We start from the raw sequence: 24883 nt of genomic DNA on the forward strand, positions 1-24883 counted from the left end.
AAAGGGAGATTATACTTCTTAAACTTAAATTTCAGTAACTACTCTTAATTATACAAAAGAACATTTGAAAGCAATCCCATCATTCTCTGTGTAAAAATGGTTACTTTCACTACAGAGAACAGTACAGGCGTGCTTATCTATGGCTAATGGCAAATAGCTGGCTGAAGCTTTCTGAAGCTTGTGCCTTCACTCTTTAAAAAAAAATGGAAATGCTCTTCTCCATTTCTGCTGATTAGAGTTGGGCCGAACGGTTCGCCTGCGAACGGTTCCATGCGAACTTCCGTGGTTCGCGTTCGCGTCCCGCAAGCGAACTTTTGCGGAAGTTCGGTTCGCCCCATAATGCACCATGAGGGTCAACTTTGACCCTCTACATCACAGTCAGCAGGCCCAGTGTAGCCAATTAGGCTACACTAGCCCCTGGAGCCACTCCCCCCCTACTAAAAGGCAGGCAGCGGCGACCATTACGGTCACTCGTGTGCCTGCATTAGTGAGAGTAGGGCGAGCTGCTACACACTCTCTCATAGGGAAAGATTAGTTAGGCTTAGCTTGTCCCTGGCTGCATACCTGTTCTGTGAACCCACCACTGCATACCTGTACTGTGAACCCACCACTGCATACCTGTTCAGTGAACCCACCACTGCATATCTGTTCTGTGAACCCACCACTGCATACCTGTTCAGTGAACCCACCACTGCATACCTGTTCTGTGAACCCGCCACTGCATACCTGTTCTGTGAACCCACCACTGCATACCTGTACTGTGAACCCACCACTGCATACCTGTTCTGTGAACCCACCACTGCATACCTGTTCAGTGAACCTGCCACTGCATACCTGTACTGTTCAGTGAACCCGCCACTGCATACCTGTTCTGTTCAGTGAACCCGCCACTGTATACCTGTTCTGTTCAGTGAACCCGCCACTGCATACATGTTCTGTTCAGTGAACCCGCCACTGTATACCTGTTCTGTTCAGTGAACCCGCCACTGCATACCTGTTCTGTTCAGTGAACCCGCCACTGTATACCTGTTCTGTTCAGTGAACCCGCCACTGCATACCTGTTCTGTTCAGTGAACCCGCCACTGTATACCTGTTCTGTTCAGTGAACCCGCCACTGCATACCTGTTCTGTTCAGTGAACCTGCCACTGTATACCTGTACTGTTCAGTGAACCCGCCACTGCATACCTGTTCTGTTCAGTGAACCCGCCACTGTATACCTGTTCTGTTCAGTGAACCCGCCACTGCATACATGTTCTGTTCAGTGAACCCGCCACTGCATATCTGTTCTGTTCAGTGAACCCGCCACTGTATACCTGTTCTGTTCAGTGAACCCGCCACTGCATACCTGTTCTGTTCAGTGAACCCGCCACTGTATACCTGTTCTGTTCAGTGAACCCGCCACTGCATACCTGTTCTGTTTAGTGAACCCGCCACTGTATACCTGTTCTGTTCAGTGAACCCGCCACTGCATACCTGTTCTGTTCAGTGAACCCGCCACTGCATACCTGTTCTGTTCAGTGAACAGTTTGGTGTGTCAGTATGAAGCAGTACCTTAATTACACTACCTGATTGATGTATACACATGCAAGATGTTTTAAAGCACTTTAGGCCTGTCATTTAGCATTCAATATGATTTCTGCCCTTAAAACGCTGCTTTGCGTCAAATCCAGATTTTTCCCGGGGACTTTTGGCGTGTATCCCACTCCGCCATACCCCCCTCCAGGTGTTAGACCCCTTGAAGCATCTTTTCCATCACTTTTGTGGCCAGCATACATTTTTTTTTTTCAAAGTTCGCATCCCCATTGAAGTCTATTGCGGTTCGCGAACTTTAACGCGAACCGAACCTTCCGCGGAAGTTCGCGAACCCGGTTCGCGAACCTAAAATCGGAGGTTCGGCCCAACTCTACTGCTGATATGACTCAGCTGTTGCCAAGGAGTAGGGGTGGAGAAGGAAGCAACATCAAAGCATCCTGCTTTTGCCAATTTGACAAATATTGTACTGCACTTTGCAGTGAAACTATACGTTTTTACACAGAGAGAATGTGTGGAATTGCTTTAAAATGGTCTTTTATGTAACTAAGAGTAGGTATGGAAATTATTGTTTTGGGAGTATAAAATCAATTCTTTACTCTTTAAAAAATAGCAGTAAGCGCAAATTGCACTTTTTACATCCATGGCTACAGTACTTTGGAGTACAGATTTGCTTAGAAAAAGCCATCTTGCTGTATGAGTAATTAGCTGCAGACAGCAGGATAACTTAGTAGATACTTTGTACACCTGCACTAATTGCTGTGACACAACCATTTGGCAGTTTCGGCTAGAAACACTTTCCAATAGTGCAGTTTTATATGCACATAAAAACAATGTAAATGAGTTGAAATAATTTCTGCCATTAATGCTTACATTGTCCCGTATAGTGCTTAGTAGAAGGGATTTCTTTTTTATTCCATTAAAATTGAAATTTCCTTTTGATGTCACCTGAACTCAGGAAGACTTTTGCAGACAAGAGGTATGGATGAGTTCCCTTTACAAAGAGAACCCCACACACACTCTTTGTTTGCACATTTAATGCTGTTTTGAAAAGATAGTGTCTATTTTCACAGTCACCAAGGGCTTGATTCACTAAGACAAATAGCATGCCTTATCAGAGTTCACATCTTATCAGAGTGTACATGCCTTATCAGAGTAGCATAGCCCGCAGGGGCTCAGGGCAGGGTGAGTGGGGCTCTCGTCATTGCCAATTACCAGGCATACATTTGAAGCGCTCGCTCTGCAACTCTGATAAGGTGTGTTAATCTGATAAGGCATGTTAACTCTGATGAGTTGTGTTAGGTCTGTTAAGACATGCTATTTGTCTTAGTGAATCAATCCCCATGTGCTTCTATGGTCAATGCTGACAGTGCTTACTCATTTCTGTGTACTTCTAAACATATATGATTATTCTAAGCTGTTTTTACAGATGTATAACTGCAAATGCAAATTTTTGACTGACTATTTTCTTCCTCATATTTCTTTTACTGCGTTTGTACTCCTCCAGCTAACATGGATTGGATAGAAACTAACATTTTTAACCCACTGACATTACTTATTATTACATTATTTGGGTCAAAGGCAGAGTGGATAACTAAAAATAAATCGTTGTATATGTGCGCTCAACACCAATGTACAACCTGGAAAAAAAACATAAAAATGCAAAATAAGAAATCAGAAAGTGCGGACTACTCAAAAGTCCCTAAAAGTTCCTAAAAATAAATTGTTGTATATGTGCACTCAACACCAATGTACAAACTGGAAGAAAAACATAAAATTTCAAAGTCAGAAAATCAAAAAGTGCGGACTACTCAAAAGTCCCTGAAGCCAAGTCCAAAAACGTATCTATATGTCCATGGGTCGCAGCATCAATTCATCAGGCATATGATGTACTCCTTTCACTTCATCCAGACGCTGCGCTCTTATGTACTCCAGAAGAGGTCCCTCTTCAATATAGTACTCAAAATAAAGAAAAATACCATAGCGTGACTCTGTCTCAACATTAAATTGTCCTTTACATCACACCAGTGCTCCAAACGGATTATCTGTGCTCAATATCACCACCTTATAGGTCTCACAGGTTCTCACCAAATAGTGCAGCTGCCAAGCCACAGACAGCAATAAAACATTTGTGGCTCTGGAGACTCCCACTCTCTCCCTCAGCGTGCAAGTGCTTCTTACTATCACACGTGGCCTCTCACCTTATTAATATGCCATCCACATTATAGGACAGCTCATGCACTTATTGCTCGAAGTCTGAAAACTCCCAAGGCAGCGGGCTCAGCCAAACGGATCATCCAAGATGCAGCAGACTGAATCTAGTAACTAAAAAGCTTCTCATAGCATAAAACTGTCACGCTATGGTTTTTTTGTTTCTTTTTCTTTATTTTGGGCACTATATTGAAGAGGGACCTCTTCTGGAGTACATGAGAGCGCAGAGTGGATAACTGTATAGTCAATAAGGAGGTGGGAGATAGTTTTTTCTTTTTTAATTATATGATACGGTAGGGTAGACATTTTCTTTTTTAATTGTATGATTTGGTATGTAGTTCCCCTTTAAGGCCTAGGACCCAATAGAGTGCTTTCAGCAGCGTTTTATACTTTCTAGGTCGCTATGGCAATGAAAGTTGATGTAGTTGAGCCCACTGGAGTGATTGCAATTTGGCCAAATTTCGCAATCGCCCTGTCTGCACTCTTTGGCTAGCGATCACCATTCAGGCCAGTTTTACATCTGGCCAGAGCATTGTGGTGCAATGATCTGACCTCTTGCATCCTACCACAACTCCCAAAAAAATCGATTTATACGATTCAGTAGCAGAATGCGGCAAAATGGTCATATGCATAGCACTGCCCTCCGCACACCCCTCGCATGACCCCCGCACAACCTTTGCTGCCCATCACCACCCCTTGCTTAGTGACATACTCTCTGCTAGACAGGAAGTACGTGACTGGGATTCCCAGCTTCCCCATCGGATTTGCCTGGTTCCACACATGTGCGCCGCACCGCCAACAAATTTTAAATGTATGCGTTGCACATTGACTTCAATGCATTCCCCCGTGGAAGTCGCACGAAAAACCGATGTTGACTTTGCGGCGGGCCAACACAACACGTTTAGTGTCTTGGGCCCCATACACTTTTTTTGCTGTTGCGTTACTCTTACATGCTTGCAGAAATGGTAATGCAGAGCACAAAAAGTGTATAAGTGTAAAAGGGCCCTGATCGTTAAGAATAGGATCGCTGCAAAATTGCTTTCAAATCACCATCCATAGTGATTGCAAAGCGATTTTGCAGCTCTTGAACTACCCAGAACTACCTGCTTTCCCACAATCCCCTGCAGGACAAAACTGAAAATCGCTAATCGCATTTGCTTTTGCAATCTTTACCACTAAAATAAAATCGCTATAAAATTTATGGGAATCGCTGCTAAAATTGCTTTAAAAAAAGCTAGCAAAAACGCTGATTGATTGTGACTGCAATCAGCGATCTGTAGTGGGTCCCAGGCCAGGTTTTTTAGCTTTCTTTTTATATAAAACTTACAGCCCCCCTTGAAATGTGAGACTAAGAAACACAATTCTCAGGGTCTCATCATCATGTATAAAGAATGCTGCTCAGAGAACGGGAGCAAAAGCAACCAATCAGGTTTCACCTACTGAAAAAAAAAGCCATAATTGTGATTGGTGGTTCTAGGCCACTGCTCCAGTTTCGCTACAATCCTTTTTGCAGTTGGGTTTGATGAATGATCTTTTCAGTGCTAGGAACTACCTAATAGGGAAGGTCAGTAAGATGCAAATAATTGTGGATTGCATGTACAGTATATGCAATTCGAAATTGGACCAATTAAACGTGTCAGGAATTGAATTAAATTGGCCTAATTCAAAGCTACGGTGAGGTATAGATAAGGCAGACATAGGCACTCATACATGGCCATGGACACTTCCAGGGGAGGGATTTAATTGCCTGACAGTTAAATAAAAAAGGCATATCAATATGGAGAACGCAGGAAGCTTCAGAGAGTGGTGACTCTGAAAACCTCTAACATTAATTTTAATTTTACATGAAAAACTCACTTCAGGTACTGCTTTACAGGATAGGTGTAATTATCATGCCACCCATCCTTGATATGACCTCTCATGGCTTTAGGATGTTGCCTCACTGTAGCTTTGTTCATGGATGTTTTTAGGCGTAGGCAAACCAGGCATACCTGGAGTTACAACTGTAGCAGGGGGCACCATAGAGCTATTCTTAGCACAATGTAATACTTAAAGAGACTCCGTAACGAAAATTGCATCCTGTTTTTTATCATCCTACAAGTTCCAAAAGATATTCTAATGTGTTCTGGCTTACTGCAGCACTTTATACTATCACTGTCTCTGTAATAAATTAATGTATCTTTCCCCTGTCAGACTTGTCGGCCTGTGTCTGGAAGGCTGCCAAGTTCTTCAGTGTTGTGGTTCTGCTATGAACTCCCCCTTTCAGGACCCTCTCTGCACACTGCCTGTGTGATATTTAGATTAGTGCAGCTTCTCTCTGCTCTCTTATCTTTTACAAGCTGGATAAATCGTCCTCTGAGCTGGCTGGGCTTTCACATACTGAGGAAATTCAGACAAGGGCAAAGCTGTTTGCAGGAAGAAAAGAGCAGCCTGAAACTTCAGTGCATGAGAACTGCAGGGGGAAAGAAACACACAAATGATCTCTTGAGATTCAAAAGGAAGGCTGTATACAGCCTGCTTGTGTATGGATGTATTTTCTATGTGTGGACATACTGAACATCAACCTACTTCCTGTTTTGGTGGCCATTTTGTTTGTTTATAAACAAACTTTTTAAAACTGTTTTTAACCACTTTTAATGCGGCGAGGAGCGGCGAAATTGTGACAGAGGGGAATAGGAGATGTCCCCTAACGCACTGGTATGTTTACTTTTGTGCGATTTTAACAATACAGATTCTCTTTAAAGGATTTCTTATAGCCAACTGATTGCCAGCTAATTGAACTTAGAAATGAATGGTTGATAATTTTAACACCTAAATAGGCACTGTTGTGTCGATTGTTGCAACTCTGGTTGTATTTCCTGGAAAATATTGTAATATGTAAAGACCCAGGTTGTGCATAAACAGTATAATGTTTTGTTTTTTTCTCAAATAAGTTTTTATTCAAGTTTTATAACAAATAACAAGACAGTAAAACAGAGAAAAAGTTTGGAGCATCAGATTCACTGTGGTTACAGTAGTGTGATAGAAACATACAAATTAACATTTCTCGAAGATAGAAGATGACGAGTCTCTTTATGCTGTGATGAGCAAGTAAGGGTGACCTTACATAGGTAGTCCGTCTGATTGATACTTAGAGGTATGTGTCTCCAAACACTGGGAACAGTGGGTCCTAGATGATTGCTCTAGCATGAATTGCAGGTCACTAAAAAGTCTATACCCAATAATGTTTATGTTAATCATCCTTATTGCGTAGGCCGATGCTCCTGAAAGGGAAGAGTAGCAAAAAAAAAAAAGAGAGAGAGAGGGCATAGAAATGGAAGGGCAAGGTTAGGGGGGGAAGGGAGTTGGGGTGGAAGCGCCTAGAGCCATACTGTCAAAGTTAGGGAGATCTCCTTACTACATATGGTAGAGTCCTAATCTAGTATCACACTCTGGTCAAGAGGAAATGAAGGTCAATCCCCTTTCAGAGTCCCTGAAGTCTATCCACACTGCCCATCTCCTGGTAAAGGCCTCTGCGCTATCTTGTACAGGTGTATATAAATCCTCCATACGCATAATATTGTTAAGTTCCTTAAACAGTTCTGCGATGGTTGGGATTGTGGTGGATTTCCAGTACCTGGCTATTAGTAGTCTGGCTGAAATCAGTAGTTGAGGAGTTAAGGATTTTTTAATAGTGGACGATCTCCCAGGGAGTAAAGTAAGTAACGCTGTCGAGGCCTTTAGGGGCAGAGATGTGCAGTAGAGGTGTTGGTGGATTTTAAAAACCTTTTCCCAGAATATCTGAATTAAGGGACAGGCCCACCACATGTGGAAGTATGTACCAATTGCCTGTGAGCACCTCCAGCATAGGTTTGAGGAATCTTTATTGAATTTGGCTACCTGAACTGGGGTCCGGAACCATCTTGCATATATTTTGAAATTTCTTTCCTGGAAGTTTAGGGAAACTGAGGATTTGTGGGTTAAATTGAATATTTTTTCCCAATCCTCTGCAGGCAGGGGCTGGCCCAGATCACTGTCCCAGGCATCTGTTAGTTTCAGGAGGTCCTTTTCGCTGTTGGCGCATACAAGGTGAGTGTAGATAAGAGAGACTTTGTGTTCTAGAGACTTAGATGATGTGCAAAGGCGCTCAAAGGGGGTTAAGTTTCTATGTATATTGGTCCTAGCTGTCAGGAATTTGTAAAACTTTGAGAGTTGTAACCAGGATAGCCAACCAATGTGTGGAGGAGCATCACGGTTGCCCAGGCTATCTTTGGAGATGAGTTTGCCCCCTGCTATAATGTGTCTGAGTTGGGGCCAGAAGGTTCGGTCCCAACCCAGTATGGAGCGCTCCCCGACACCCACTTCCAGAAGAGGATTGTCTAGTAGTGACATAAGTGGACTGTGTTCAGTAGATAGCTTCAGGCCCTCTCTGAGTTCGAACCATCGTTTAATGACAATTATTGACCAATAGGCCAAATTTTCTGCGTCCAACTTAGTAGTTTGTGGTGTCCATAGTAGGGCTCTGGGGTCTAGGTGGGATAGGTCTGTTTCAAGGGAGACCCATTGTTTACTTGTCCTGTCTTGGAACCAGTTTAAGATGTGGGTAAGTATTACCGCATTGTAGTAAGCTTTTATGTCTGGCAGGCCCATACCACCTTCAGACTTAGGTCTGGGGAGAATTTTGAATTTTGTCCTGTGTGTTTTCCACTGCCAGATAAAATTTAGCATTAAGGATTGGAGTTTTTTAAGATATATAGCGGGAAGATTGATGGGTAAGGCTTGTAGGGTGTAGAGAATTTTGGGTAGGGTGTCCATTTTAATTACATTAATTCAGCTGGACCAGGAGAGTTTGAGCTTGGACCAATTGTCTAATTCTTGTTGGAGTTTAACTACTAATTTGGGGTAATTAAGGTGGAAGAGCTGTGAGGGATTATTAGAGATGAGTACTCCTAGGTATTTAATGTGATTGAGTTGCCAACGAAATGTGAATGAGCTTTGAAGATTATTTACCGTGCGTGTGGGTAGGTTAACATTAAGAATTTCTGTCTTGCTGATATTAATTTTGAAATTGCTGACATTCCCAAACTTTTCTAGTTCAGTTAGGACATTGGGGAGCGCAATGTTTGGGTTGGAGATATATAGTAGGAGGTCGTCTGCAAACAGGGAGAGTTTATAGTGCTGATTATTTATGCGTAATCCTTGGATCGATGAGTTTTGTCTAAGTGCGATGGCTAAGTGTTCCAGGCAGATCACATAGAGTAGAGGGGAAAGGGGGCATCCCTGTCTTGTTCCATTTGCTATTTGGAAGGCATCCGACAGGGTCCCATTTATTTTAATTTTTGCGCTAGGGTTCTTATATAGGGACATAATTTTATTTTTACAGTTTGCTCTCAATCCCAATTGCTCTAATGATAGCTCAAGGAAGAGCCAGTGGACCCTGTCGAATGCCTTCTCAGCATCAACTGACATGACACATAGAGGGGAGTTTGTTTTTTTAGCATAGTGAATTAAAGAGACTGTTTTTAGGGTGTTGTCCCTGGCTTCTCTACCCATAACGAACCCCGATTGGTCTGTGTGGATGACTTCTGGAAGCAGGGGTTTCAGTCTTTCAGCTAATAGCTTGGCAAAAAGCTTCAAATCGATGTTAATCAACGATATGGGTCTGTAATTAGCACAGCTATTACAGTCTTTACCTGGTTTGGGTATTACAGTGATATGGGCGGTTGATGTTTGTGGCGTGAAGGTATGAGACTCGTCGATGGAATTAAAGGTTTTAAGTAGGATTGGGGATAATAGGGAGCCAAATTGTTTATAGAAGGGGCCTGTGAGCCCATCTGGTCCGGGGCTTTTCCCTTTTTTTAGAGCTCTTATACCGGTGGTCAACTCATCCTCAGTGAATTCTTCGTCTAGGGCCTGGAGGGCTTCTGTGGATAGTGTAGGAAGGGGAGTGGAGTTGATATATTCTGATATTTTCTCTTTTAGACGGGCCTGTTCCATATTATGATATTTGCCTTTGATGTTATATAGGGAGGAGTAGTAGGTGTGGAATTCTTTGGCTATTTCAGAAGTCTTATGTTTGGTTTGGCCTTTAGGGTCCCTAATGGAGAATATGTTTGTGGAGGAAGGGTTGGGATGTAAATATTTAGCTAGGAGGGTGCCACACTTCCCACCTTGATGAAATAGAGTGCTGTGAAGTCTCTCTCTGGCCGATAGTGTTTGTTGATCCAGAATGGCTAATAGTGAATTACGGGTTTTGGACAGTTGGAGGTCTTTTGTGGGAGTGTAGCTATCCTTAAGTTCTTGTTCTAGTGTGTTGATGTCTTTAAGAAGGTGGGTAATTTGAGCAGACCGCTCTTTTTTGAGTCTGGCGCCATGGGAGATAAATACTCCTCTGAGGACGCATTTTAAGGTTTCCCATTTAATCGTGTCGGGGGTTTCATCAGATGAGTGTTCAAGATAGAAATTTTCAATAGATTTTTTAATGTCTGCGACGCATGTGGGGTCTTTTAACAGGTTATCGTTTAGTCTCCACTGAGTTTGGGGACTAGCTCGCTTGCTTGTGGAGAATGAGCAAAAAATGGGAGAGTGGTCGGACCAAATTCTGTTGCCTATAGACGCCTGGATGTCCTCTTCTAGAAGCTTTTGGGAAATGAAAATATAGTCAATTCGGCTATGGGTATGGTGAACCGAGGAGAAGAATGAATAGTCCTTCTCTGTGGGGTTGAGGATCCTCCAGGCGTCCACCAGGCGAAGAGAGTTTAGTTTAGTTTTTAGGTCTAAGATGGTAGATTTGGGGAAAGAAGAGCGTTGTGAGGAGGAGTCGAGTATGGGGTTAAAACAAAGGTTGAAGTCGCCACCTAGTACAATACAGCCTTCGGCAAAATTAGTTAGTTTGGATAGGTAGGATGAGAGTGTTCGTCCTTGGTTTGAGTTAGGGAGGTACAGGTTTGCTAAGGTGTATTTAATTTCATTTATTTGTACTATAAGAAAGAGGTACCTTCCCTGCGAGTCAGAGAGTTCCTTTAAAATTGAGATATTTAGATTTTTGTGGAACCCTATTGAAACCCCTTTGGCCTTATTAAGGGGGCTGGTACTATGATACCATCTGTTGTAATATCTTGTTTTGAATGTAGGAATGTATCCTTCTTTAAAATGCGTTTCTTGTAGAAACAATATGGAGGTTTTAAGTTTGTGCATATGATGGAGAACTTGTGCTCTTTTAGTAGGAGAATTAAAGCCCTTAACGTTGTAAGAAGCAATCTGACATCTATCCATTTATGTTTTCAGTAAGGGATTTGGGTCGTAGTATTTCGATAGTAATGGTAGAAGGAGGTGTTTTCTTGAGATATACCAAGGGGTGCTGGCGCCAGTTTGGAGGGGGGGGGGAGGGGGGGGGGGAAGAGAAGTAACCATTGAGTGCCTATGGCAGAAAAAAATACAACATTTAACTATCAACAGAAAAATCAGGCGAAAGATCGTCCTGAATTGTAGTGAAGTAAACTTCAGAGAACACCACACAGGTGATGCAAGCAGCACCCGTGCGGTGTACGATTTGGTGGGAGGTGGAAGCATAACACCGGGAGCAGAGACTCCCAACAAGCCCTGACTAATCTTTAACACATGCAATCTCGAACAGCTCTTGTTTGAGTTATAACAGTATAAAGGGAACCAAACATATGGCGTATCCAGGGGGAAGGACACTGAATCCTTGTGGGATCTTACAATATCCTGAGTATGGATGGTCCATGTCTCAGTTTCTCAGAAAAGCCTCAAACTGGTTGATCGTTATGTTATTTACTTTAAACCAGTCAGGATTTCCACTACTTGCCTCGGCCGAAGCAGATTATCAGTTATGACTATAAAGGAGACTGGAGTCTCATATCAGTACAGAGGCATCAGATTTGTTTGATACCACGTCAATGGGTGGGGAAGTGACTGATAGTGTGAACTGGTATAAGCTTATAGGCTGAAATGATTCGTAGTCCAAATTGCTACAGTCCCTACCCCTGGAGTGCCATCATATTACTGTAAAAAAGAAAAAGAACCAGAACCATAGTTTGTACCCCCAGTCATTAGGACGTGCGACACTCTGATTCTCGCAGTTCTATGACCAGGGGGGGTCAAAATGGGGGTGACGTTTTATAGTATTGAGGTTGACATTTGACCCAATGACAGAAATTACAAAGTATAATGGTGCAGCAGCATAGTACAGAAGAGTAACAGAAATTCAGCGATTGAAGTTAGATCTTTGCGATCTATTTCTATTTGGGACTCTCTTCCATTTCTCCCTCTGTGGCATGGCCAGGGTTGTTGTTTAGATTGGCCACTCTTCAAGCTCTATTTCAGGTAGATCAAAAGTATCTCTAACTTTTTGTAAATCCTGGGGAGAGTTAAAGGTGATGGAGTTACCCTCTTTGCTTATGTGTACAGAAAAGGGATAACCCCAGCAATATGGAATGTCCCGGTCTCTGAGGGCTTCAAGCAGAGGTTTAATGGCTTTCCGCAACTGTCAGGTTAAACTTGAGAGATCAGGTAGTAGATGTATTTTCGCGCCATCAAAGTCTATTTCCCCCTTCGTGCGTGCGGCCTGCATGATTGCTGCTTTTTCTTTAAAATAGTGGACCCTGCACACAATATCTCGAGGTCTGGTTGGGTCGGTACTTGTGGGCCCTGCCGTCCTATGTGCTCTGTCTATTTCAATTTTGTTTCCAGCTGGTGCGCCTAGGAATATATTAAAGACGGCCTCAGCTGTAGCCATTATGTCGGGTGCACGGGTGGACTCAGGAACACCTCTGATGCGAATGTTATTTCGCCTTTGACGATTTTCTAAGTCATCAATTTTCATGTATAGGGCCGAGATGTGCCCAGAGTGTGCATTGATAGTGGTTTGCTGGTTTTTTAGGTTAGTGTTAGTGTCCTCTTGTTGCTTCTCTACATCTTCCACCCTCTTTGTCACATGGCTGAAATCATGGCGAAATTCCACCATCTCTTGCTTATAGTTCTCCATTATGCGAGTAACGCAGTTCTCGAGATCCTGCTTGGTCGGCAGAGATCTGATGTATTCATGTAAGTCTACTTCGATATAGGATTCGGCTCCATCAGAAGTAGGGGAGAATGATGAGGGCAGGGTATGATTTGGTGCCCGTGGGGAATGGTGAGGCGTGGAGGCGCCTGAGGTGCCATTACTAGTAGTGTTCTGCATGTGCTGCGAGTGTGCAGGGCTCGTACCTTGTTTCTGGTGTCCTCCCGCGTTCTGCAGTCGGCTCCCCTTCACACTGCCCGGGGATGGGGCTAAGCTGTAGGTGTTAGAACCTGGTTCGTCATTAGTATGACTATTGTTGGTTGGTGTCTGTGCGCTTTTCGGAGAGCTCTGCGGGGTGAGCTTGGGCGTCTTTGCTCCCCCGCGGCCATTTTGGGAGCCTGGTGCGCAGCGGTTCGTCTTGCGGAGGATGTCTCTGCAGAGCCGGGGTGTGCTATCATCTGGTCTTCGCTACCTGGAGAGGGAGCGGAGCAATGGGGGCCCTCGTCAGGATCATGGGGGGGAGATCTTTTGTCTGCGGCACGAGGGCTTCTTTCTGTGGATCCGCTTGGCGCCTCCGCCATGGTGTCGGCCTCCTGTTCTTGAAGTCTCCTTTCGAGCGGGCGAAGGAACCGTCTGATCTGGGAGTGAGACGGCTTAATCTTTTTAGCTTTGCTTTCTTTCTTTTTGCTGCTGCCCATTAGCGAGTTTGGTTCAGGTTGGAGCTGTATAGAGCCGTTACGGAGTCAGGGCTGCGGGAGCTCTCAGTAAAAGCGTCCTCACGGGGCCATTAGCAAGCCACGCCCCAACAGTATAATGTTTTAAAAGTGGATACACACCCTCACAAAAGAGAGAAAAGAGGGACAAAAGGTGCTTTGCCTGGGGCGTAAAGATGTCCAGAAACAGCTGCCTTGGCTGTGGTACACATGAGGGTAATACGGTAAGTGAGCAGAACATAACAAGGATTGCCAAATGATTGGCGGAATAGTGACAACCTGGATTTATTACATTTTCTCCTTGGGGATTCATGTTAGTAACTACGTGTACATGACCAGGGCCGGATTTAGGCCATGGCCTAGGGCATCACAGGAGCAAGGGCACCAAAGCAGCAGGCTGAACTTATGCAGCATTTTCAAACTTGCAAGTGCTGCAATGTAGGGAGATCAGGTAAGTGCTTGACCATGGTACTCTGCTGCCAGCCACCTGTGCAGTGGCCACCATGCTCTCTGTGCGCGTTTGCATTGTGGCAGGCGGCTATGGACTTGGGCAGCATTGGAGACAGAGGGGAAGAAAAAGCTTCGGCACTGGGGACGAGCTGAGAAATGAGTGACACTGACGACTGCTGTGGTGTGAAGGCAAGCTGGCTACCTATACTGAAAGGGGGGAGTGGGAAAAGGAGGGATTAAGGGAGTCATCTGGCAACCTATACTGCAGGGAAAGAAAGGAGGGGTCATCTGGCTACCTATACTGGGGGGGGGGGGGGGTCATCAGGTTACCTTTACTAGAGAGAAGTGGGGAGGGGTCATCTGGCTACCTATACTGAAGGGGGGCGGCTGGTGACAGTGGCCTTGGGCGGTAAAGAGTACAAATCCGGCCCTGTGCACGACTACTGTCTAAGCAACTTTTCAGCCTTTCTTCCTACAATCTGAAATCATCCAAATTTGGGTTTCAAGTTTTTTAAAGAGGATCTGAAGTGAAAATAAACTTATGAAATAATGCATTGTATGTTTAGTACAGCGTTAGTAGCATTAGTAGCAGAGAAACAAGTCTCATATTGTTTCTAGTACAGGAAGAGTTAAGAAACTTCAGTTGTTATCTATGCAAAAGAGCTTCTCTGAGCTCTCTGACCCAACTTGGGTCAGAGACAGTACTATTTTCTGAAGCAAATCAAAGAAATAGTGAGACACAGTTTCAGGTAAGGTTTTTACTGCAGGGAAGTTCCAAGGGTCATTAGCTCTGCTCTGTTTCATAGTTTAAAATACAAAGTGTGGTTTGTAATTGCAAATATGAGAGAATGATGCAATAATATGAAAAAAACTATATAAACTGAAAATAAAAATATTAGACTTTTCTTTGCTACTAATGTTCTATTAATCATTCGTAATACATATACAATTCATTATATCATAAGGGAAAGAAGTGGTCCGCAACAACATCTCTCCAAAAAGTTCAACTTTTATTCAGGACATGTCCTCAAAGCAGATAAAAAGTACAAATGCTGACATGTGAGCTATGATTAAAGGCTGAACAGCCCGAAACATGTCAGCATTTGTACTTTTTATCTGCTTTAAAGTAAACCAGAGACGAAGCACCCTCGTGTATTTTACAATATAGATCAGTGGGAACATTAGAGAAAACACCTACCATGCTCTCTGTTTCATTCTGCAGTGCACAGCCTGCTTCGAATCAGCCCTGATAAAATCCCTGACTGAGCATTCAGTCTGTCTTTGCTATAATGACTCAGCTATAATTATACCAGGGGGCAGGCTTGGACTTGAAAAGACATGAGAGAACACAGACTGAGCTATAAATATTCCTGAGCAAAGCCAGACTGAATGCTCAGTCGGGGATTTTATCAGGGCTGAATAGAAGCAAGCTATGCAGTGCAGAATGAAACAGAAAGCAGGGTAGGTGTTTTTTCTAATGTTCCCACTGATATATATGGTAAAATACATGAGGGTGCTTCATCTCTGGTTCACTTTAAGGACATGTCCTGAATAAAAGTTGAACTTTTTGGAGAGACGTTGTTGCGGACCACTTCTTTTCCCTTTGGTTACTTCATTGGGCCTGGCTGTCTATGGTCCAGCACTGCTTTGCAACAGTGCAGTTGAGCAGTGAATTTTTCCCTTCATTTCATTAGATCATAATTGTTTTTTTTCGTTTCACTTTTCACTTTCGAGTCACTTTAACAATAATGGACAATTAAAAAAAAAAATCCAGGTTAGGTTTCTCAGAGCACTGATTTTCTTAACTCTTGTCTTAGTAAATGAAACCTCTACTCATTCTCGTCAAATATGGACATGAGACAAATTGCATTTTAATATTTGCATTTTATTGGAATATAATAATAATCTTTTCAATAAGGTATCATAGAATTATTTCACTTCACGTTTTACAGGAAAAAGCAGGTTGCAGGGGCAAAAATTAAAACTATGAAAGAACACCATTTATACTATAGACTTAGAAGCTACACACATTAAAGGAGTACTATGATTAAAAAAAAACCTGTACTTTTTGAAATACAGGTTCATTTGTCACAGAGTAGAATACTTTATAAATTACTTCCTTCCTATGTAGCTGTCACTTAGAGAAAGTGTTTTTATTTTGAAGTGTCTTATCTCTAACTGACAAGTTTTGGACTAATCCATCTCCTCATGGGGGGTTTTCAGAGATTTCTTTAATTTCAAATGCACTTATCTAACAACGGTTGCTTAATAGAACTGCCAGAATAGTACTGGCTCGCAGTAGGCTGTCTGACATCTTTGTAGATATCATTGCCAGAGAGTGCTTTTAAAAGAATACAGGGAACCTTAAGGTTCCCCCAAGAGGAGAAGGTCTGGCCCAAAACCTCGTGGTTACTTACTGTAAGTGAAAGAACATAGGAATAAGGTCCTTTACAGAGCTTTTTACTCAGGAACAATTGTACATCTTAAATGTATATGTACATATGCATTTTAAATGTTACACTTGCCATTATAGTGCCCCTTTAACGGATATTCCAGAATCAACAATCTTATATTAACTACAGACCATATCACAGAATGCTACGTAAAGATCAAAGCTATACGCCATGATTTCATAAAAAATAAGTTTTGGATAATATGCACAGGGTTAACTTTTTTTTTCTTTGGGGTGGGGGAGACATAATTGTATTATCTGTGTTCCCACTGCAGATGTTTTGGCCAACCATCTGTCCTTTGGACTTCCAGGGAGCATTGTGGGTTTAAAATGAAAATGAGCAGTGACAGTGACAAAAGGTGAAGATAGTGATGGTCATGTCTTGGAGAACTCATGGAGAGGCATGTGATGAGTTTGATCAGGTGATAGATTTTACATCTCTGATTTGCTAGTCATGATCATGTGCTAAAGCTGAATGCCATCACAGCAAATCAGGGCTTTGCAAATCTACCAAATCAAATGTTTTTCCATGAGTTATCCTAGACATGACCATCACTAGTGAAGGACAACAATGTTATTTCCTTTTGTCCCTCACTTCTAGAGAGACCCCACTGCCCAGTTCTCACAGACTCTGTGCAGCTCTCTAGAGATATTTTGATGTAACCCCTTTCCAAACTATCCAAAACTAATTTTTTTTTTTTCTGGAGTTGGACTATAACTGCTGGCAAAGCAGATTTTTGTATTAACTTCCCTTTATACCCAATACGTTTTACATTAATTAAACTGCTTATAACAACGTGAGATGTTTCAGTGGAGCAGCTAGCTGCTCGTTATCATTAGCTTGTGGCAGTTCCAGAGGTTAAGCTAGCTCCTGGTCTTCTGTAGGATCCTCTGCTTGGCTCAGGGATTCTGCCGGTTGCTGCTCTGTGGTTTCGTCTGTTGAATTCCCTTCTAAATTTGTTATAGGCTCCACGGCTGCATAAAGTGTTGGTTCATCTCCAGAAACTGATGACTCTTCTGCAGAAGACCCTGATTCCTGGGAAGAGTTCTCTTCTGAATTATTTTCCTTGCCTTTCTTATTCTCTTTGAATTTTTCTTCCTCGCTTGATGATGATGATGATGATGATGATGATGATGCATCCTCTTTAAATTTGGCACATCGTTTCTCTCTAGCTACTTTGTCTGCATGCTTTGTTTGTTTCTCTTCAGCTGTCTTAAGTCCTTTTTCTCCATTAGCAGAGTGTGCCTTAGTTCCCTCAGAACCTCGGTTCTTCTTTCTCTCACCACTGTGGTCGCCATTGTTTTCCCTTTCCTTATCACCCTTGTGTTGTCCTTCCTTTTCTCCTGATTTCTGCTTTCTTTTACTATCTTTCTTTTGACCTTCTCCTGGCTCTTGACCTGCTTTTTCCCCTGGTTCTTGCCCCTTTTTCTCTCCTTTTTTATGACCCTCTTTTTCTCCCTTGTTTTCAGATTTGGCACATCGTTTCTCTCTAGCTACTTTGTCTGCATGCTTTGTTTGTTTCTCTTCAGCTGTCTTTAATCCTTTTTCTCCATTAGCAGAATGTGCCTCAGTTCCCTCAGAACCTCGGTTCTTCTTTCTCTCACCACTGTGGTCGCCATTGTTTTCCCTTTCCTTATCACCCTTGTGTTGTCCTTCCTTTTCTCCTGATTTCTGCTTTCTTTTACTATCTTTCTTTTGACCTTCTCCTGGCTCTTGACCTGCTTTTTCCCCTGGTTCTTGCCCCTTTCTCTCTCCTTTTTTATGGCCCTCTTTTTCTCCCTGGTTTTTAGATTTGGCACATCGTTTCTCTCTAGCTACTTTGTCTGCATGCTTTGTTTGTTTCTCTTCAGCTGTCTTAAGTCCTTTTTCTCCATTAGCAGAGTGTGCCTTAGTTCCCTCAGAACCTCGGTTCTTCTTTCTCTCACCACTGTGGTCGCCATTGTTTTCCCTTTCCTTATCACCCTTGTGTTGTCCTTCCTTTTCTCCTGATTTCTGCTTTCTTTTACTATCTTTCTTTTGGCCTTCTCCTGGCTCTGGACCTGCTTTTTCCCCAGGTTCTTGCCCCTTTCTCTCTCCTTTTTTATGACCCTCTTTTTCTCCCTTGTTTTCAGATTTGGCACATCGTTTCTCTCTAGCTACTTTGTCTGCATGCTTTGTTTGTTTCTCTTCAGCTGTCTTTAATCCTTTTTCTCCATTAGCAGAGTGTGTCTCAGTTCCCTCAGAACCTCGGTTCTTCTTTCTCTCACCTCTGTGGACTCCATTGTTTTCCCTTTCCTTATCACCCTTGTGTTGTCCATCCTTTTCTCCTGATTTCTGCTTTCTTTTACTATCTTTCTTTTGACCTTCTCCTGGCTCTTGACCTGCTTTTTCCCCAGGTTCTTGCCCCTTTCTCTCTCCTTTTTTATGGCCCTCTTTTTCTCCCTGGTTTTTAGATTTGGCACACCGTTTCTCTCTAGCTGCATGGTCTGCATGCTTTGTTTCTTTCTTCTCAGCTGGCTTAAGTCCTTTTTCTCCATTAGCAGAGTGTGCCTTAGTTCCCTCAGAACCTCGGTTCTTCTTTCTCTCACCACTGTGGTCGCCATTGTTTTCCCTTTCCTTATCACCCTTGTGTTGTCCTTCCTTTTCTCCTGATTTCTGCTTTCTCTTACTATCTTTCTTTTGACCCTCTTCTGGCTCTTGACCTGCTTTTACCCCAGGTTCTTGCCCCTTTCTCTCTCCTTTTTTATGGCCCTCTTTCTCCTCCTGGTTACCATATTTGGCACATCGTTTCTCTCTAGCTACATTGTCTGCATGCCTTGTTTGTTTCTCCTCAGCTATCTTGAGTCCTTTTTCTCCATTAACAGAGTGTGCCTTAGTTCCCTCAGAACCTCTGTGCTCCTTTCTCTCCCCTCTGTTGACTCCATCGTTTTTCCTTTCCTTATCAACCTTGCGTTGTACTTCCTTTTCTCCTGATTCGTGCTTTCTCTTACCATCTTTCTTTTGACCTTCTTCTGGCTCTTGACTTGCTTTTTCCCCAGGTTCTTGCCCCATTCTCTCTCCTTTTTTATGACCCTCTTTTTCTCCCTTGTTTTTAGATTTGGCACATCGTTTCTCTCTAGCTATATGGTCTGCATGCCTTGTTTGTTTCTTCTCAGCTGTCTTAAGTCCTTTTTCTCCATTAGCAGAGGGTGCCTTAGTTCCCTCAGAACCTCGGTTCTTCTTTCTCTCACCACTGTGGTCGCCATTGTTTTCCCTTTCCTTATCACCCTTGTGTTGTCCTTCCTTTTCTCCTGATTTCTGCTTTCTTTTACTATCTTTCTTTTGACCTTCTCCTGGCTCTTGACCTGCTTTTTCCCCTGGCTCTTGCCCCTTTTTCTCTCCTTTTTTATGACCCTCTTTTTCTCCCTTGTTTTCAGATTTGGCACATCGTTTCTCTCTAGCTACTTTGTCTGCATGCTTTGTTTGTTTCTCTTCAGCTGTCTTAAGTCCTTTTTCTCCATTAGCAGAGGGTGCCTTAGTTCCCTCAGAACCTCGGTTCTTCTTTCTCTCACCACTGTGGTCGCCATTGTTTTCCCTTTCCTTATCACCCTTGTGTTGTCCTTCCTTTTCTCCTGATTTGTGCTTTCTTTTACTATCTTTCTTTTGACCTTCTCCTGGCTCTTGACCTGCTTTTTCCCCTGGCTCTTGCCCCTTTTTCTCTCCTTTTTTATGACCCTCTTTTTCTCCCTTGTTTTCAGATTTGGCACATCGTTTCTCTCTAGCTACTTTGTCTGCATGCTTTGTTTGTTTCTCTTCAGCTGTCTTTAATCCTTTTTCTCCATTAGCAGAGTGTGTCTCAGTTCCCTCAGAACCTCGGTTCTTCTTTCTCTCACCTCTGTGGACTCCATTGTTTTCCCTTTCCTTATCACCCTTGTGTTGTCCATCCTTTTCTCCTGATTTCTGCTTTCTTTTACTATCTTTCTTTTGACCTTCTCCTGACTCTTGACCTGCTTTTTCCCCTGGTGTTTGTCCCTTTCTCTCTCCTTTTTTATGGCCATCTTTTTCTTTTTCTACTCCACTTTGTGTTTTTTTCTCTACAGTCTTCTCATTTTCTCCATGTTTCTGTTTATTCATCTTTGTTACTTTACTACTCCTTTCACCATTCTTTTTTTGTTTCTTCTCCACAGCTCTGTTCTCACCCCCTTTTCCACCCTCAGCCTCTCTGTTTCCATTTATTGTTTTTTGCCCTTTCTCCTTTATCTTTTCTTCTGCATTTTTATCTTTTTTCTTTGCTGCCTTCTTGCGTTTTTGCTTTGCTATATTTTGCTCTTTTCCTTCTTTTATTTCTTGATCTTTTTCCTTTGATTTCCCTTTTCCCCTTTTCCTCAGTTTTGCCTTTTTCTTTTTGGCTACACTTTTACTGTGTTTTTCTTTTGCTACCTCAGACTCTTTTGTTCCCAAATTAGGTTCTTTTTCGTTCGCTTTCTCTTCAATTTGAATGTTTGCATGTTGATCACTTTGTACGTTATTCAGGACCTCTCGTTTGATCCTGTGTTCTTGTGGATTGTTGTTATTGGTGACAGTTGTGGTTGCCTCTTCATTGTTATTTTCGCCTTTATGGTCCTTCTTTTCCTTATGTTTACATTTCTCTTTACTGGCATCCTTCTTTTTATTTTCCCCAGATTCCCGTCCTTCCTTTTCTCCTGAATGATGACATTTCTTTTTACCTTGCTGATGCTTTTTATTTTCTTTAGTGTCCTTCTGTGGCTCTGGAGTTTGGCTGACCCTTGTGCCTCTCTTGTTTCTTGAATTGCAAGATTTCACATTGTTTTCTTCACTACTAGGTCCATCATCTTCATCACTTTGTTCCTCTTCAGAACTATCATTTGCATCTCTTTTATGTCTTGAATTACCAGATTCCACCTCTGTTTCTTCCTCCTCAGAGCTGTAATGTTCATCTAAATTATCTTCATCACCACTTGTTTCCTCCTCATCGCCATATGCAAATTCATGTTCACGGATATCTCGTCCACGTCTTAGCTTACATGTATTGTTGCCATTCTTCTGAAGTGTTTTCCCATCCGTGCCTTCCTTTGCATCCACATCATTTTTGCTGAAGACTTCTGAATTTGATCCAGACTTGTTTTTGTGGAAATCTGAAATAACAGATGTATAGCCTTATTAGTAATGCTTTTTAAGTCGACTTGAACTCAGAAGTTCCTCTTTGCTCTAAAAGATAAGCAAAAACATTATAACCGTTACAGGAAATAATTTCCTTGTTACGAGTTACAGAACTCCTGCAGTAAATCTGCAGTTTGTCTACTTTCTGCGTTCATGGAAGCAGACAAAGGCTTGACATCCTATGTTTACATATTAAATGTGTCTGCGAGGACTGCCAAATTTCTGTGCTGACACAAGCTGAGATATCAAACGACACTTGTGAACATAGTTCCCAAGTGGCCCACTTTTGAAGGGACAAGTCCTTCTTTGGGGACCCAAACCCTCTGTCCCTCTTTTTTCCTCATTTCTCCCTTTTTCAAGACTGATGTACAGATCTATGTAAATATATGTATTTTTCTATTGAAAATGCATTAATTATGGTTACTCTAAAATTATTACCATTGTTTAAAATTAAATATTTCTTATTTTCAAACATTAATATGAAGGAAAATTAACCAGGATAGAAAGCACCAGTGTGGTTTGAATTATATATATATTTTTCATATGAAATTTTTATGGTATTTGTAACAAGGGGTGTGTCAGGGGTGTGGTTAGGGGTCTAACATGGACATGGCTTAAAGCGGATCTGAGCTGAAAAACTAACTATAACAAGTAACTTGTCTATACATCTTATCTAAAGTTTAGATAGTTTGCACAGAAAATCTAGCTGCAAACAGCTTCAACAGTATATGATTATTTCTTCCTGTGATACAATGACAGCAGCCATCTTCTGCTTGTCACATTACACAGGCAAGCTTGCATGCATCTCCACCCCTCAGCCTGTGAAAACTTCACTCCCCTCTCCTCCTCCCTTCTCCCCTCTGCCTCTGAAATCTCTAGCTAGTAACACCTCCTCCTCCTGCCCAGACTGAGCTCCCATAAGCCCTTGCTACATGGCTCTCAGAGTGCCAAGGCGCTGGAGGAGCTGTGAGCGAGGCTTGTTTAGTTTATAGGAAATTAGAGTATTAAAATAAAAAAAATAGTATTTGGCTTGAGGAATGCCCTATAAACTATATGAAAGGAACACAACTATGCAATGAGTAAAAGTTTATCTCGGATCCACTCTAAGTATCGCTCTTGCTTATATCTAAAAGCTGGGAGGTATGCATGTGATTACTTACAGATGAGGGAGATTTAGACAGGCTCTCCTCCTATAAACCAATAACTAAAAAAAAGGAGCATCTTCTATTCCTCCTGCAGCGCCACCTTGAGTCACATTTTTTGGCATTCTTCCGAACCATGGATAACTACCCACAGATACTCCATTGTAAGCTGCTTATTACTTACTGTCCTGATTTAGAAAAACTTAAACTAAAGACAAACAATGAAAGAAAAATACATTCTCCATGGCAATCAATCATTAAATCTTGTTTCGCTTCAATAAGAGTTGGCAGTTCACAAACACCACAAAATAAATGGATTGTTTTACTCCATATATTCACAAGCAAACGAGTGCCAACCAATGACAGTTTTACATACTATGTGTGTCTCCTGAAAGGACCACTCCCGTGAAAAAAGTAAGTCATTAAAATCTGACAGGTTTTGAATTAGTCCTTCTCCTCATGGGATATTCTCAAGGTTTTCTTTGTTTTCAAAAGCAATGGCAGTTGCTAAGTCTAACTGCCAAAATAATGTGCAAGTGAGTAGGGAGGGTGGTTAGTATCTTACTATTTTGGCAGTTAAACTGCCATCCAGGAAATGCTTTTGAAAACAAAGAAAACCCTGAAAATCCCTCATGATGAGATGGACAAGTCCAAAACTTGTTGACTCTGTCAGATTTTAACAGCTTAGTTCTTTGCTGCAGTGGTCCTTTAAGGCTATGCATGTAATGTGCAAAACCGTTGTTGGATGGGGTTCTTTATCTGCTGATGGTTTGAAGTAAATAAAGTTCTATATATTTAGCAGAGAGCATGAGATTGTCACCTTTCTTTTGAGCTACTGTGGATTCCTCCAGAATATAAATCTCTGCAAGTGTAACTGTCGGGGATAAAATCAAGAATCAATTCTTCATTTTTATCTGGTAAACAAGTAATAAGGATACTAACCAGGCAATCCAAAAGTTAAAATCTCTATTACTTTTCTTGTTTATAAATGATCATTCCCCAGTTTACCTGACTCTTATTTGGTACGTTGCCGCACAAAGGAAGTTGCCGGGCATGCTGGGTTGTCCTTTTTTGCTTTTATACATTAGTTAAGTCTGAGGGAAAATAAAGAAGAAAAAAAAGACAACCCAGCATGCCCTGCAACTTACCAAATAAGAGTCAGGTAAACTGGGGAAGGATCATTTAACTTTTGGATTGCCTGGTTAGCTTCCTTATTACTTGTTTACCAGATAAAAATAAATAATTGATTTTTTATTTTATGCCCGACAGTTACACTTTAAGGAACTCCATTATACACAAAGTCTCTCATTCCAACCTCATGAGCTTTAAAGCCCCATACATACACTCAACAGCGGTCTTTTATGCAGCACAATAGCAAAATACTTTTTTTAGTTGATTCACAATAAAAGTCTTTTGACAATTGTGCTGCATAAAAGACCGCTGTTGAGCGTGTTTATGGGGTTGACTACCTGATGTGCAACTAACCAATTTTGACTATACCCAGTAGTGCAAGGGCATAGCAATACCCATAGCAGCCATAGCAGTTGCTATGGGACCCTGGAGCACAGGGGGACCAGGGGGTACTTGAAGTATTCATCATTAGCTTTCTTGTGTTCCTCCATCCTATGAATTTGTCTAAGTGCCCATGGACTATATTCAGTGTAGATTGCATGATAATGTAAATTGCCCAGTTAACTCATATCCATAGGGTGGGGCATGTGGCATTGCTCAAGAATGTCTGCATCCAATGGCCCCATGAAAGTTTTGCTATGGGGCCACATAATCTATAGCTTTGCCTCTGCAGTGGTGCATTGAACTGTCGGAAAGATGGGAAAATCAACATACTGACAAAGGTGCCCATACACACATCGAATTTACAATTTGACTCCCTGAAGATCCAATCACTATGATCAAATGGGGGTGGAGAGTGGTTATTTTAAAAGTTTGATTGATTGAATTTCAATCGATTTTGACCAAAAGTCGATGGAAAGTTTTGATCAGACAGGACGGAAAATGTAGGTCGATCAGGGGCCGGGCAGGAGCAGCAGTCGATCGACGGCCCATAAACTTGCACTGCTTCGATGCAGTGTAACGCTGCAGTTTGATCGATTTTCAACAGGTTCCCTAGATTCCAATTGATGTGCTATGTGTGGTAGGAATTGATTCCCTTCAGAAACATTACGTGGAAATCTATAAGTGTATGGCCAGCTTAAAGAGGAACTGTAACCAAGGATTGAACTTCA

General features: G+C 42.2%; 1 protein-coding gene across 3 annotated transcripts in view; it reads left to right on the forward strand.

Moving 5' to 3' along the window:
- The window catches only part of LOC137524987 (bile salt export pump-like), a 146969-nt gene that overhangs the window by 76907 nt on the left and 45179 nt on the right, over nucleotides 1-24883 (forward strand). The window lies entirely within an intron of this gene.

The sequence above is a fragment of the Hyperolius riggenbachi genome, chromosome 7 (assembly GCF_040937935.1).
Source record: "Hyperolius riggenbachi isolate aHypRig1 chromosome 7, aHypRig1.pri, whole genome shotgun sequence".
Lineage (NCBI taxonomy): Eukaryota > Metazoa > Chordata > Amphibia > Anura > Hyperoliidae > Hyperolius > Hyperolius riggenbachi.